The sequence below is a fragment of the Canis lupus genome, chromosome 27 (assembly GCF_048164855.1).
Source record: "Canis lupus baileyi chromosome 27, mCanLup2.hap1, whole genome shotgun sequence".
Classification (NCBI taxonomy): Eukaryota; Metazoa; Chordata; class Mammalia; order Carnivora; family Canidae; genus Canis; species Canis lupus.
This window is the reverse complement of record NC_132864.1, coordinates 22,517,809-22,532,206: the sequence shown is the minus strand read 5'-3', so window position 1 is coordinate 22,532,206 and position 14,398 is coordinate 22,517,809. Positions and strand designations below refer to the sequence as shown.

Genomic DNA, 14,398 nt, shown 5'->3' with positions numbered 1-14,398 from the left:
AGCAGCTAAATAGTTGGGCAATCTCCCAGTGGGACATTTTACGAGTAAATTTGGGTATTTGTTGATGAAAATACTTCTCACATCTTGCCTTAGTAACATTATATATCCTCTGATGGTTGCCATGGAAATAGTAGTAATGCTAACAAGGATTAGCCCCACAGGGTTTTACCACTGGGTGCAGAATTACTTTCTGTGAGGTCACTAGGGAAGCAACACAGATATCATGTAGGGACAAAGAGCTGGTGAGAACCCCCTATAAGTGGGGGAGGATAGGGTCCCTTAGCTCCTCCTCCAAATCAGCACCTCCATTCCTCACCCTAATATAGCCACATCCTCTAAGTTCCGAGCCTCTTTCAATCCTCCATCCTCCATGAAGCCTATCCTAATAAACTCTAGCTATCAGTTCTTGCTGTCTCTCAATTCACACTTTTAAAAATGGCCTCAGGGGCACCTGGGTGGCTCAGTCAGCTGATTATCTGACTTTTGGTTTGGACTCAGGTCATGATCTTGGGGTTGGGGAATCCTCATGCTGAGTAAAGAATCTGTTCTTCCCTCTCCCTTCCTCTTACCCCTCACCTCCCTCAATTAAATAAAAATCTTTTAAAAAACCCACAAAATAAAAAATGGCCTTCATATCATAATTTAAGAATCCAATGATAGTGCCCTGCCCTGAATGGTTCCTTACATCCAAGATGAATGAACAGTTACTAAGTGCCTACCCAGAGCCAGGCACCAGTGCCAAGTGTTGTCACGTGAATTATTTCACTAAGTCCTCATAATGCCTATTAGACAGGTATTATGAACCCACTATATAAATGAGGAAACTGAAGTTTGGAGAGATCAAATGGCTTTCCCAAAACAATTTATTTCCTAAAACAAGTTTTATCACTAGCATCAGACTATAGGTTCCTCAAAGGAAAGGGTGGCTCACCATCTCTTGCCAGTTCTCCAGTATTCAGAAAGGGTGGCTCACAACAGGTGATCAAAGAACAAAAAATGATTTAAAGAAAATCAACAATGAAAAAAATATAAAGAACTAAATTTTATGTGAATAGCTAAGAGGGCCAGAGACTGCTATTTGTATGTTGTGTGTGTGTTCTTAAGAAATCAAAAGTAGGGCAGCCCCGGTGGCTCAGCGGTTTGGTGCTGCTTTTGGCTGGTGGAGGGGGGGGAGGGGGACGTGATCCTGGAGACCCGGGATTGAGTCCCATGTCGGGCTCCCTGCACGGAGCCTGCTTCTCCCTCTGCCTGTGTCTCTGCCTCTCTCTCTCTCTGTGTCTCTCATGAATAAAGTAAAATCTTAAAAAAAAAAAAAAAAATCAAAAGTAGTAAGAGACTTCTAACAAAGTCCATGTACTATTTTGAAAAAAAAATTTTTTATCTTATATAAAGCTATAGCTACGAACATACTGGTGTTTGGTCATGATTAGCTGTGAGATATGTTGCAATTCATTTGTTATTACTAATAAAGTAATGAAGTAAATACTTCAAAAAATAACAATAGCAGCAAATTCAAAATGTTCACTTACTACATTTTCTCCAGTAGGAGAGGAAAGCTATAGTTAGAGCTAGCCTTCTTGGCAAAGCAAACACTGCAGAAGCATTTTGAAAGTATGTCTTGATGGAAAAAAAGTTTATGAACCACTAGTAAAAAAAAGTATTGTGACAGGAATGGATCACCTGTCACTGGACCCCATTCCTAACTGTTTCTGGCTCACTGGGTGAACATAAGCAATTCAGATAAGCCATGTGGCCTCTATCTTCTCAGGACTTCAAAAACATGGGACAAACCAACTCCACCTACTGCCAGACTATCCTTTAGGGGCAATTAGACACATTACTTAGTGTTCTTAGTTGGCGTATTTTCTATTTTCTTGTTTTTCTGAATGGTAAGGGGGCAACTGTAGAAATTGCCTAGCGGATTGTCTTTGTAAAAATGAAACCAGTAAGTTTTGAAGCTGACTCAGTTGTCTCTTTCTGAGAAAAATGGAGGGTCAAAGGATGAGTTTGTTAAAAAAAAAAAAAAAAGTCAGATTAAAAAAATAGAATATATTATGTGAACCAGGCTACAAAAAAAGTGTCTTAATGATTTTAAACAAAGCAAGTTGTTCCCAAGTGAACATTAACTTCTCAGGAAGAGTTAAGAAATTAAAGGCATATCTCACTTCTTCAGCTTTTAAATACATAAGAAAAACCCATTTTCTACTTCTCCAAGGTATTGGAAAATTGATTAGTTAATGTCTGTGAAGGCTTTCAGGTGGTATACAGTGCTATCTTGCAGCTAAACATTATTCTATTTAAACTTGTTTCTGCTTCCTTTCTCTCAGTCAACTACCATGTCTATCTGGGATGCCATGAAGGAGATTATTAATTAGTTTCAGTCAAATAAGCTTGAAAATTCTCAGAAGCAGGGAGGCTTAAAAAGATAGAAATGAAAATTTGGGGCACATTCAGACAGAGGCTCATTTAAATGTCAGAATGATTATTCCAAGGCAAAGAGAACTCAAATAACCTGTCACCTCAGAGTTCCTAGCGGGACAGAAGGTACTCTATAAATCAAAATGATCATTAAGGAGGAACAAAAATACAACAATTCAAAATACTGTGTTAATCCAATACCATTTCAACATACAATTACTGAACAACACAGGCAAGGCAATTATGTTAGGCACTAAATAAGATGCAGAAAAGTCATGAAACACTAAGGATCACATTTGCTAAAGTAAAAGCAACAACATAGAAGTACATATATTAAAACATTCAACTGGCAGAACTTAAGTTATGGATAGTGGATCCTCAAAGCATACTGAATCAATGTCTTTATACATTTGAGTATTGTGAATTTTGATATATGCTAATTTTATACAATAAGACTCACTAACAGTTTTAAGCTTCCAGCCAATCAGCCATAAGAATAGGCTATAACACAGCATGAAATACCTCAACTCTTTTTAAAAGAGATTTTTTTTTTTTTGAGAGAAAGAAAAAAAGAAAGAGAGCAAGCCCGTGAGCAGGGTGAGAGGCAGAGAGGGAAAGAGAATCTCAAGCAGATTCTTCCGTGGGCAGAGAGCCCCTTTCAGGGCTCCATCTCAGGACCCTGAGATCATGATCTGAGCCAAAATCCAGAGCTGGACACTCAACTGACTGAGCCACCCACATGCCTCATGAGATACATTTTCAAATAACCTTAAGAGAAAAGCAAGTCTGATGCTCTCAAGTACAAGGAAATTGCTTACTGATTCTAGAGTTTGTTTCCACAGAATGAACAAAGTGTAGCTGGTTTACACTGCAGTAGAAAGAATTAGACTGGCAAAAAGGTTATCCTATTATTTTGGAGTAAATTCACAGAAGTCCTGAAACCACCTTCCACTTTCTGATCTGTTAATTTCACTGCTAGGAATCTATCCTCAGGAATAATCAAAGAAGCTGTCAAAGATTTACGTACCCAGCAATTTCCTAGGGATATATCCTACAGAACTGTGTACTTATTTTCACCGGAATATATGTTCAAGATGGTTTATTATAATAGCATTATTTGCTAATAGCTACAACCCAGTAAACTAGGTGTGTTACATATTCCCTCAATGGAATATAACACACCAGAGCAAATGAATTATCTAAACTATACATATCAACAAAGATAACTATAAAAACAAAATATTAAGCAAAAGGAATCAGACACAGTAATCCACACTATATGATTCCCCTTCTGCTCAACTCCAAAACAGGCAAAACAAAACAGTATTATTTATAGGTACATACTTAGCTAGTGAAAATCACTCTAAAGTAAAGGAAAGGACTGATTATCATAAAAGTCTGGATAGTGACTCCTCTATCTAGGAAGAAGGGGGTTGGGCTTGTGAGACCATGCAGAGGACTCAGTTAAGCTGTGCCCAATTTCTAATCACCAGTAATAATGGTATAATAAATTAAAAGTTTGCTGATCCCTGGTATCCCTCGAAAGAAATTGGCATATGAAGCCAATTGGATGATCTGAAGTCCCAAATGGTCATAAAGTCATATGTCATGCTCTCTCCAGGGATCGACTGCTCAGGACCAGATGCTTCTTTAAGCCCAGCACTCCCAATTCAGGGAAGGAGACCCACTATCAGACTGAAGCTCTCAAACCCCTTCGTATTTAGTTAATTTTAATATAATTTTAGTTAAAAATATAGTCCAGTCATGTCTTCCTGAGATTATACTCAAGTAGTCTTGTCTGAACTTTCTATGTTCCTAAACCTATCTTCAATAAGAGATAATTCTTATTTATTTCTTAAGGGGGCACATTTCATCTTCCTAATTTCATTATTTTAGATAAAGTATAACTTCTGTTAGTCTGCAACTAATACTGGCTCATTTTTTGAAATAAGAACAGTTAAATTATATGGACCAAAAGCATGCAGGAAAGTTACAAAGTTAGTTGGTAATATGCTATTTTTATTAAGGTGCTCAATGACCACAAAGGAGGAGACCTTATATTCCAGTATTTGGTGGTGTTGGAAGAAGAATCAATGCATGAATAAACCAAGTAGTTTTCTTTACAAAAAGGGGGAAAACATAACTGAACAATGGAGAATCAATCTCATGTCACTACCACAGTCCAGGTGTCAATGTCAGTATCACCGATGAAAGGACAACCGCTATATTGTAACATATTTGATGCAACACATCATAAATACACATCTTCTAGCCAAAATGTTTGACTTGAACCCATCAAGCTTTTAATATATAGCTTCCAGTTATAGGAAATGCCAGGGAATAGAAGAGTGAGCTAAATGTCACTAGGAGGGAGCAACCAGACAAATTCAGAAGCTGGAACTTTCTTCAGGGCAACTGGCCCAGTTTGTCCACATGTCAACAGAAAGAGGAATTGTACTAAAATGAGTATACTTGAGGGACCAGACATAACGCAATAGATAAAATGCATGGTCCTTGACCGCATGCATTCTGATTTGCAAACTAAATGTAAAGGACTTTTTTTGAGGTCAACTGGGGAAATTTGAATATGGACTTAGAGTAGAATAATGACAAGTTACTGGAGGGGAAAGGTGGAGATCATGGATTTAAAAAGCAGGTTACAGGGACACCTAGGTGGCTCAGCAGTTGAGCATCTGCCTTCAGTTCAGAGCGTGATCCCGCAGTTCTGGGATCCAGTCCCACATAGGGCTCTCACCAGGGAGCCTGCTTCTCTCTCTCCCTATGTCTCTGCTTCTCTTTGTGTGTCTCTTATGAATAAATAAATAAAATCTTAAAAAAATAAAACAAAAAAAAGTAGGTTACAAAATAGTATGTGCAGTATATGATATGATTTATGTCTAAAAATTATAGTTGCATTTATATATGTCTAGGAAAAGGTCCCTCAAGATTTGTACTAAACTGCTCCAATGGTCATCTCTAGAAGGTAAAAATGTTTTAATTATTTGACTTGTTTCTATATTCTTTCTTCAGTGCACATGTACTGCTTTTGCAATAATAAAAAGTCAAAAAAAATAAAAGGTTAAAAAAATAAAGTCTCCAAGGCAGTGAATAATAAATGATAGTGGGTTCAGAAAATGAAGCAATCACTATGCCAACAAGATGATTCCTTCATGGTAGAGATGAATTATGATCTGGTCCTGGAAAAATAGGCATTATTTGGACAGGTAAAAACTATTACTTCTTTAATCCCATCAGTTGGCCTAAAAGTGAAAGGGCTATATAGAGGACAGCTTGGCTAGGTAGGCCAGGAGACACTTAGAGCAAAAAGCCCTCTCCCTTCAAATTCTAGTCAGCTGCTTCTCATTTCTGTCATTGCTCATGATCTAAAAGCCACTACCAAGAAATAAGCACTGATTTATTCTGGCCTCATTTTCCTAAAAGATGCCTCTTTTGACTTCTGAGAATGGAATGTTTCGCCTCTGAGAATGGAATGTTCTAACACAGGTATGTGTGGGGCTCTGTATACATGCACGGGGGTAAAGAGAAGATATGGTAGAAAGAATTTTATTTTGAGACTGTCAAGATGGCGACATTAATGTGGCCTTGTTGAAATGTATACGGTTATACCACTTTGTGAATGTGTACCTTCCAGTCTTCTTTCCCTTCTCTGTGAGTTGACCTGAGTCACTTACACATTCAATTGACATTTGAGAAGCACCTATCGTGCCTGGCACACAAAAGGTTACATACACAAACACAAAAGGAACAGTAAACAAATGTTGACCTCTAGTTAATGATATACATTAAGTTTTTTTTTTTTTACATTAAGTTTTTTTTTAATTCAAGTATTTTATTATTTTTTTAAGATTTCATTTATTTATTCATGAGAGAGAGAGAGAGAGAGAAACGGGCAGAGACACAGGCAGAGGGAGAAGCAGGCTCCATGCAGGAAGCCTGATGTGGGACTCAATCCCGGGTCTCCAGGATCACGCCCTGGGCTGAAGGCGGTGCTAAACCCCTAAGCCACCCGGGCTGCCCTAAGGTTTTTTTTTTTTTTTTTTTTTTTTTAAGATTTTATTTATTTATTCCTAAGAGACACATAGAGGCAGAGACATAGGCAGAGGGAGAAGCAGGCTCCCTGCGGAGAGCCTGATGTGGGACTCAATCCCAGGACTTCCGGATCACGACCTGAGCCAAAGGCAGACGCTCAACCACTGAGCCACCCAGGCACCCCCACATTCTGAAGTATTAAGGAATAAAGTGTACTGATGTGTCCAACTTACTTTGAAATGTATCAGAAAATAGGGATCCCTGGGTGGCGCAGCGGTTTGGCGCCTGCCTTTGGCCCAGGGCGTGATCCTGGAGACCTGGGATCGATTCCCACGTCGGGCCCCTGGTGCATGGAGCCTGCTTCTCCCTCTGCCTGTGTCTCTGCCTCATTCTCTCTCTCTCTCTGTGACTATCACAAATAAATTAAAAAAAAAAAATTTGAAAAAAAAGAATTTAAAAAAAAAAAATGAAATGTATCAGAAAATAATACCAATGGTGGATAGAAAGATGGATAGATGCGTGGTTAAAAAAAAGTAACAAAGTAAGAGGTTAACTGTAAAATCTAGGTGTTGGATATATAGTTTTTAACTGAATAATTCTTTCAACTTTCTGCATATTTGGAAATTTTTAGTATGGGGGAGGAGGTGTATGGGGATTCTCTATACCTTCTCAAATTTTGCTATGAATCTTAAACTGCTCTAAAAAATACAGCCTTACCAAAAAATTATTTTAAAATGAAACGTTGGGGAAAAATATATACAGCTTAATGCCTTGCCTACAGCTGGTAGGCAGTTCTGAATAAATGTTTGCCTAACTTATGAAACCAAAAAAAAAAAAGGTTAAACACAGTAGGCTTTAAATTTGTATCTGAAAACATGTTCTAGAAGAGAAATCTGAAATTTTGCTCAGTTTTTGATCCTCTGATCTTTTTGTCTGCCTTGAGACAACCTGGGTATTTGTTTTGCCCAGACTGGGCTCATCACTCAGATGCTATGGGCAGTTAGCAAAGGCAAAAGGAACCTCAGGACAGAAATGCAATAAGAAGTACTTAAGGGGAAAAATAAGTAAGTGAAAGTGTACCCTTCTTAAAAGTACACTCATTATCATAAATGTGGGCAACTACTCTGGATGTGGGCAAAAACTCTGGATGTGGAGATGAAAGCTCAGAGTTCTAGACATACTAGCTTTCCTATATACTAGTATGTAAAATGGGGACAATATATATCCACCTTTCTACCACACAGAGTTCTGATCATGAAAATTTAAGTTTTCTGAGTCTTAAAGCTTAATACTTTTTTTTTTTTTTTTAAATAGGCTCTATGCCCGCATGGAGCCCAATGTGGGGCTGAACTCACAACCCTGAGATCAAGACCTGAGCTGAGATTAAGAGTTGGAGACTCAAAAAAAAAAAAGAGTTGGAGGCTCAACTGACTGAGCCACCTACGTGTCCCAACCTTAAGCACAGTACAAATGTGAGGTATCCTTATCATTGTTAGGTCTAAGTGACCCAAGCCTGTCCCATTTTCCATAATATGCCTACCTCATTGGGAAAATAGAGTGGATCGTCAGTACAGCCCCTTTCCTGGGTTTTATCTGTTCCTTTAATGAGGGTTTGAAATTTTCTCTAGGGACGCCTGGGTGGCTCAGCAGTTGAGCGTTTGCCTTTGGCTCTGAGCGTGATCCCAGGGTTCTGGGATTGAGCCCCACATCAGGCTCCCTGCGAGGAGCCTGCTTCTCCCTCTACCTATGTCTCTGCCTCTCTCTCTGTCTTTCATGAGTAAATAAATAAAATCTAAATCATATGACTACCTTTATGATAATCTAGATCTTTTACTTGTTTCAAGCTCAATCCACTAGGCATATGGCTATTACTTCCAAGAGTATGTTTCCCAAGTGTTGAAGAGATACTAGTTCAAAAGAAGACTGGCAGATATTAGTCACAAAAAAACAAAATTCCAAAGCCAAAAAAATTTTGAGAAACATTGGATCAAACATTTCTTTACTGTTAAGACTCACAAAAGTCCTTTAGTTTACTAATATGCACTGCAAATCTCCAAAAGAAGGACACAGTATTTCGTGTTTCCTGGACTCATTTGACTATGGAATCTTTTTTATTCCAATCTTTTTTATTTTCTCACGATGGATGCTATAATGGCACACTGGGGAAAGTTGCTGTAAATACTGGAAAATTCTAAACAGATTTACATTTCAATTCAGGGCTCTACTGATTGCAGCCAAGTTAAAAACAAAACCAAAAAACCCCACTCAATTATAATAATGACAATGTCAGAGACTGTTTTATAGAATAAAGCTGAGCAAACTTTGTTCTACCTATTGAGAAGAAAAATGCTGCTAACCTTTAGGTAAAATTACAGCTATGTAATTCACAGCACAGAGAGTATTGCTCTGGGGTTCCATAGTACACTCTGTTCTGTACCTCTTGTGAACTTAGCATGTCTACCTTGTATGCCTTAGAGCAGAGCCACTCTGGGCCTCTGACCACAGGCATTAAGAGCCATGGTTCTAAGGCCCCACATTCTCAGATCAGGGCCTGCCTTTTCTCAGCAGGCTTTACTAGAGTCTCCTCACTGGCTTCTTGGATTGAGACCACCTCAGCTATCTTTTTTTTTTTTTTTTTTTTTTTTAAATGAAGGCTGCTTTTTCCTAAATTAGCTGGCTGCCCTTTGACTTGATTCCTTGCCTACCTGTGACTACGGAATCTGCACACTCTGCCTCAATAGCTAGGCTCCTGGCCACTCCTGTCCCATTGCTGCCTATTTCGTAAAACAGCACATTTTATTTTAAATATTCATCATTCTGGGGGGAACCAGTTCTCAAATAGGTTGGCTCACAATGGGCCTTTGAAACATTTGGTGAAGCCAATGAAATAGGAGTGTCAGAAAGTAGAAAGCAAAACCCAGAATTAGAGATATTTTATCAATTAAAACTCTAGTAAGAATGAGACTGGGGACAGCCTGGGTGGCTCAGCAGTTTAGCGCTGCCTTCAGCCCAGGGTGTGATCCTGAAGACCCAGGATCGAGTCCCATGTCGGGTTCCCTGCATGGAGCCTGCTTCTCCCTCTGTGTCTCTACCTCTCTCTCTCTCTCTCTCTCTCTCTCTTTCTCTGTGTCTGTCATGAATAAATAAATAAAATCTTAAAAAGAAAAAAAAAAGAATGACAGTGGGAAAGATTTCTAAAGTAATATTCCTAACAAAGCCTGTAGTCCCAGATAATGTTAGAGCTACATTCCAATTCCAGAGTCTTAACCAAATTAAAAGTCATGACCCAGTGATCCCATATTAAGAGAAAAAGCCATTTAACAGCTAGTCTTCCAAAAGAGCCAATTTCCTGGATGAATTCTGAGTTAATAGCTCAGGGTTATTGTAAAGCAGAGTGAGATTAATAACCACCGCTGCCTCCATTAAAACTCTGTCTTAAAACATCCATTTACAAACACGAAAATCAGCATTTTAGTGCTTCTGAATCTGAATCTTCTTGCTGTTTGTCTACCTTGTATTATAATTGCAAATTTAGAGTAAACAAACCTGTTAATTAGAAATAGTGGTGTTAAGAGAGGTTAGCCTTGGTCTTGGATGAAAATAGCTAAACTAGTCCTACTAGGACCAAAGATATTTTGGATACTAGCTACATTATACCCAAGAGAAAATTCTGGGGCACAAACAAGGAAAGTCATATTTTCAACAACACCTGGGGAGTACAATCAGATTTTTAAAGATCTCAAAGAAGTCGGAGGAAAAATAGCCATGATAGAACACAGAAAGTGATAATAATATGACAATGTGTGCAGGATCTAGCTGATCAACAACTGTCTGGGTCTCAGTTTCCTTAACTGCAAAATAGGGGGATAATACATAACTAATTCAGATATTATCATTCTTTCCTACAATAAGGAAACTAACAATACAGTTGTGAGTCTCAAATTAGCATGAAAACAGACCAAGCTTTAAAGCACAAAAATATTATTGCTAAGCAATTTCTAAGCAATTTGAGGTACCATTTAAATTGCTTAGCAATTGGTACCTAAAAGGGAATAGGAGGAGAATCAACCTTTATTTCAAAGGCATGTGATCCATCATTCTCATCTCATCTCAAGCACTGAAACACAGTAATTCATATTCTTTATACGATCTCAATTTCCTCATGGAATTCCCACAACAATTTAATACCAACTCTAACTGAGTTGGATATGAGGAAAACAACTTTTTGTAGCCCCAAGGCTCTTGTGAGGCCATAGCATAGAGATTTCATACTAATGAGCACATCCAAAGACAGCAAGTAAAGCAAGAAAGCTGAGTAGTAAGCTAAAGCCTAGTGACAAACCAGCACAAACCACCTTCTCAAACCCTAGTCCAAAGCAGTACTGGAAGTCCCATTGGTTACTACTCCTTGCTTCTACAGAAAGCCATAAAATTCCAAGGTGAAGTAGCCCCCTTGCCTCTGTTATTAGTGTATTTCCTTGTTATAGGTGCTTCACATTTCTACTGTTGCCACCCTTATAATTTTTTCCCCTTTAAGACATTCTGAAGGCATATAATGCCATTTATTTAGTTTTTTAAGTTCACTCATTAGTGTTTTCTACTTTTTTCTTAAAGATTTTATTTTTAACCAATCTCTACATCCAATGTAGGGCTTACAACTCCTGAGATCAATAGTCACGATCAATAGTCATGATCTACCAACTGAACCAGACTGGTGCCTCTTGTACTTTGTGATATACAGGTCTTCCACATCTTTCATCAGATTACCTAAGTATTTCACTAAAAAAAAAAAAAAAAAAAAAGACTATGAGAGAGAGAGAGAGAGAGAGACAAGCAAGGGAAGGGACAAAAGGAGAGGGAGAAGCAGACACCCCCACTGAACAGGGAGCCCAATGTGGGGCTCAATCCCAGGACACAGGGATCATGACCTGAATTGAAGGCAGATGGCTCAACTGCCTGAGCCACCCACGTGCCCCAGCATCTCACTTTTTTTTAAAAAAGATTTTATTTACTTATTCATGAGAGACACACAGAGAGAGGCAGAGACAAAGGCAGAGGGAGAAACAGGCTCTATGCAGGAAGCCTGATGTGGGACTTGATCCCAGGACTCTGGGATCACATCCTGAGCCAAAGGCAGATGCTCAACCACTGAGCCACCCAGGTGTCCCACATTTCATTTTTTTTTTTTAAAGATTTATTTATTTACTTATTCAGAGAGAGAGAGAGGCAGAGACACAGGCTGAGGGAGAAGCAGGCTCCATGCAGGGAGCCTGACATGGGACTCGATCCCAGGTCTCCAGGATCACACCCCGGGCTGCAGGCAGCACTAAACTGCTGCGCCACCAGAGCTGCCCCGCATTTCCTATTTTTTGATGCTGTTCTAAGTAGCATTCTAAAAATTCAATTTCTTATTGGTACTTGTGGTATGCAAATACAATTACTATTTGTATATTCATCTTGAATCCTGCAACCTTCCTAAAACAACTTTTGAGTCATTAGTAGCTTTTTTGTGTGTAGTACCATCACAGTTTCTTACATGGACAATCATATTATCTGTGAAAAAGACATCTTTACTTCTTCTTTTCTGGATGCCTTTTATTTCTTTTTCTTTCCTGACTGTACTGGCTAGAACCTCCAGGATGATGCTAAATACAAGTGGTGAGGGATCCCTGGGTGGTGCAGCGGCTTGGCGCCTGCCTTTGACCCAGGGCGCAATCCTGGAGACCCGGGATCGAATCCCACGTCGGGCTCCCGGTGCATGGAGCCTGCTTCTCCCTCTGCCTATGTCTCTGCCTCTCTCTCTCTCTTTGTGTGACTATCATAAATAAATAAAAAATTTAAAAAAATAAATAAATACAAGTGGTGAGAACAGACATCCCTGTCTCATTCCTGACCTTAGAGAGAGGTCTTTTACCATTTAAATTTAATGTTAGCTGGAGTTTTCTTTGCAAATGTTTCTTATAAGGCTAAAAAAGTTCTCTTCTGTTTCTCGTCTTCTGAGAGTTTTAGGAATGGAGATTAGATTTTGTTCAGTGCTTTGTGTCCATGAGATAATTATGTAATCTTTGATTTTTAGTTTATTAAAATGGTGAATTATATTAATTTTTGAACATTACAGCAGCCCTAAATATTTGGGGCAAATCTCACTTGCCCGTGGCTTTTATCTTTTTAATATATTGTTGGTTTCAATGAACTAAAATACTGTTTAAAGTGTTTGCATTTATATTCATGAAGGATACTGGTTTGTGGTTTTCTTGTAATGTCTGCATTTTTTTTTTGTTTTTTTTTTGTTTTTGTTTTTGTTTTTTTTTTTGGTATCAGGGTAATGCTGGTCTCATACAATGAGTTAGGGATATCCCCTTCTCCTCAAGTTTTTGGAAGAATTTGTATAGAACAATTATTTCTTCCTTAAATGTTTGAACCTGGACTTTTCTTTGGGGAAAAGTTTAACTATAATTCTAATTTCTTATTTATTTTTTAAGATTTTATTTATATATTCATGAGAGACACAGAGAAAGAGAGAGAAGGCAGAAACACAGGCAGAGAGAGAAGCAGGCTCCATGCAGGTAGCCTGACATGGGACTCGATCCTGGGTCTCCAGGATCACACCCTGGGCTGAAGGTGGCGCTAAACTGCTGAGCCACTGGGGCTACCCTATAATTCCAATTTCTGTAATAGATAAAGAGTTAAGACTGCTCCTGAGTGAGATTTGGTAGTTTGTCTTTCAAGGAATTTTTCTGTTTCACTTAAGTTATTAAATATGTTGGCATAACATTCCTTATTTTCTAGGGCCTGGGTGGCACAGCAGGTTAAGTATCCAACTCTTGGTTTCAGCTCAGGTCATGATCTCAGGGTCCTAAGATCAAGCTCTGCATTGGGCCCCATGCTCAGCAGAGTCTGCTTAAGATTCTGTCTCCTGCCCCTCTCACCTGTGCTCTCTCTAAAAACAAACAAATCTTTAAAAAAAAATTCCTTATCTTCCTTTTAATATCTGTAGAATCTGTGATGTTGCCTTTCTCATTCCTGACATCAATAATGTGGTTTTTTTCTCTTTTTTTCCCTGCTCACTCTAGCTAAAGGTCTATCAATTATATTGATCTTCTCAAAGAACCAGCTCTGGGTTTTACTGATTTTATTTGCTGTTTTTGTTTTCGATTTCACTGATTTCTGCTTTAGTCTTATTTCCTTTCTTCTGCTTACTTCAAGTTTCATCTATTCTTTTCCTAGTTTCTTAAGGTGGAAGCTAAAACTTTTCTCTCTCTCATTTTTTAAAGATTTTATTTATTTATTCATGAGAGACACACAGAGAGAAAGGCAGCGACAGGTAGAGGGAGAGGGAGAAGGAGGCTCCAGGCCGGGAGCCCGATGTGGGACTCGATCCTTGGACTCCGGGATCACAACCTGAGCTGAAGGCAGCTGCTTAAACACAGCCACCCGGGCATCCTTTTTCTCCTTTTTTAATACAGATCTTTCTCAACTTATGATGTGATTATATCCCCCCAAACCCACTGTAAATTGGAAATATTGAAAATCCACTTAATACACCTAACCTACCAAATATTATAGCTTGGTCTAGCCTTAAATGTACTCAGAACACTTAGGTTGGCCTAACAACATCATCTAACAACAAAATCATCTAAAAACATAAGCTTCTTTTATAATAAAGTGTTGAATATCTCATGTAATTTATTGACTACTGTACTGAAAGCAAAAAAGAGAATGATTGCAATGGCTGTATGAGTATGGAATGGTTCTGAGCGTATCGGTTGTTTACCCTCATAATTACATGGTTGGCTGGGAGCTGTGGCTTGTTGCCATTGTCCAGTATCACAAAAGAGTACTATATCACATATCACTAGGGAAGATCTCAACTTTCAAAATCTCAACTTCCAAAACCCGAAGTGTCGTTTCTACTAAAAGTGTATTGCTT

The 14,398-nt window shown here is 38.6% G+C and overlaps 1 protein-coding gene across 6 annotated transcripts in view; it reads right to left on the bottom strand.

Moving 5' to 3' along the window:
* BICDL1 (BICD family like cargo adaptor 1) overlaps nucleotides 1-14,398 on the bottom strand; it is a 101,879-nt gene that overhangs the window by 49,760 nt on the left and 37,721 nt on the right. The window lies entirely within an intron of this gene.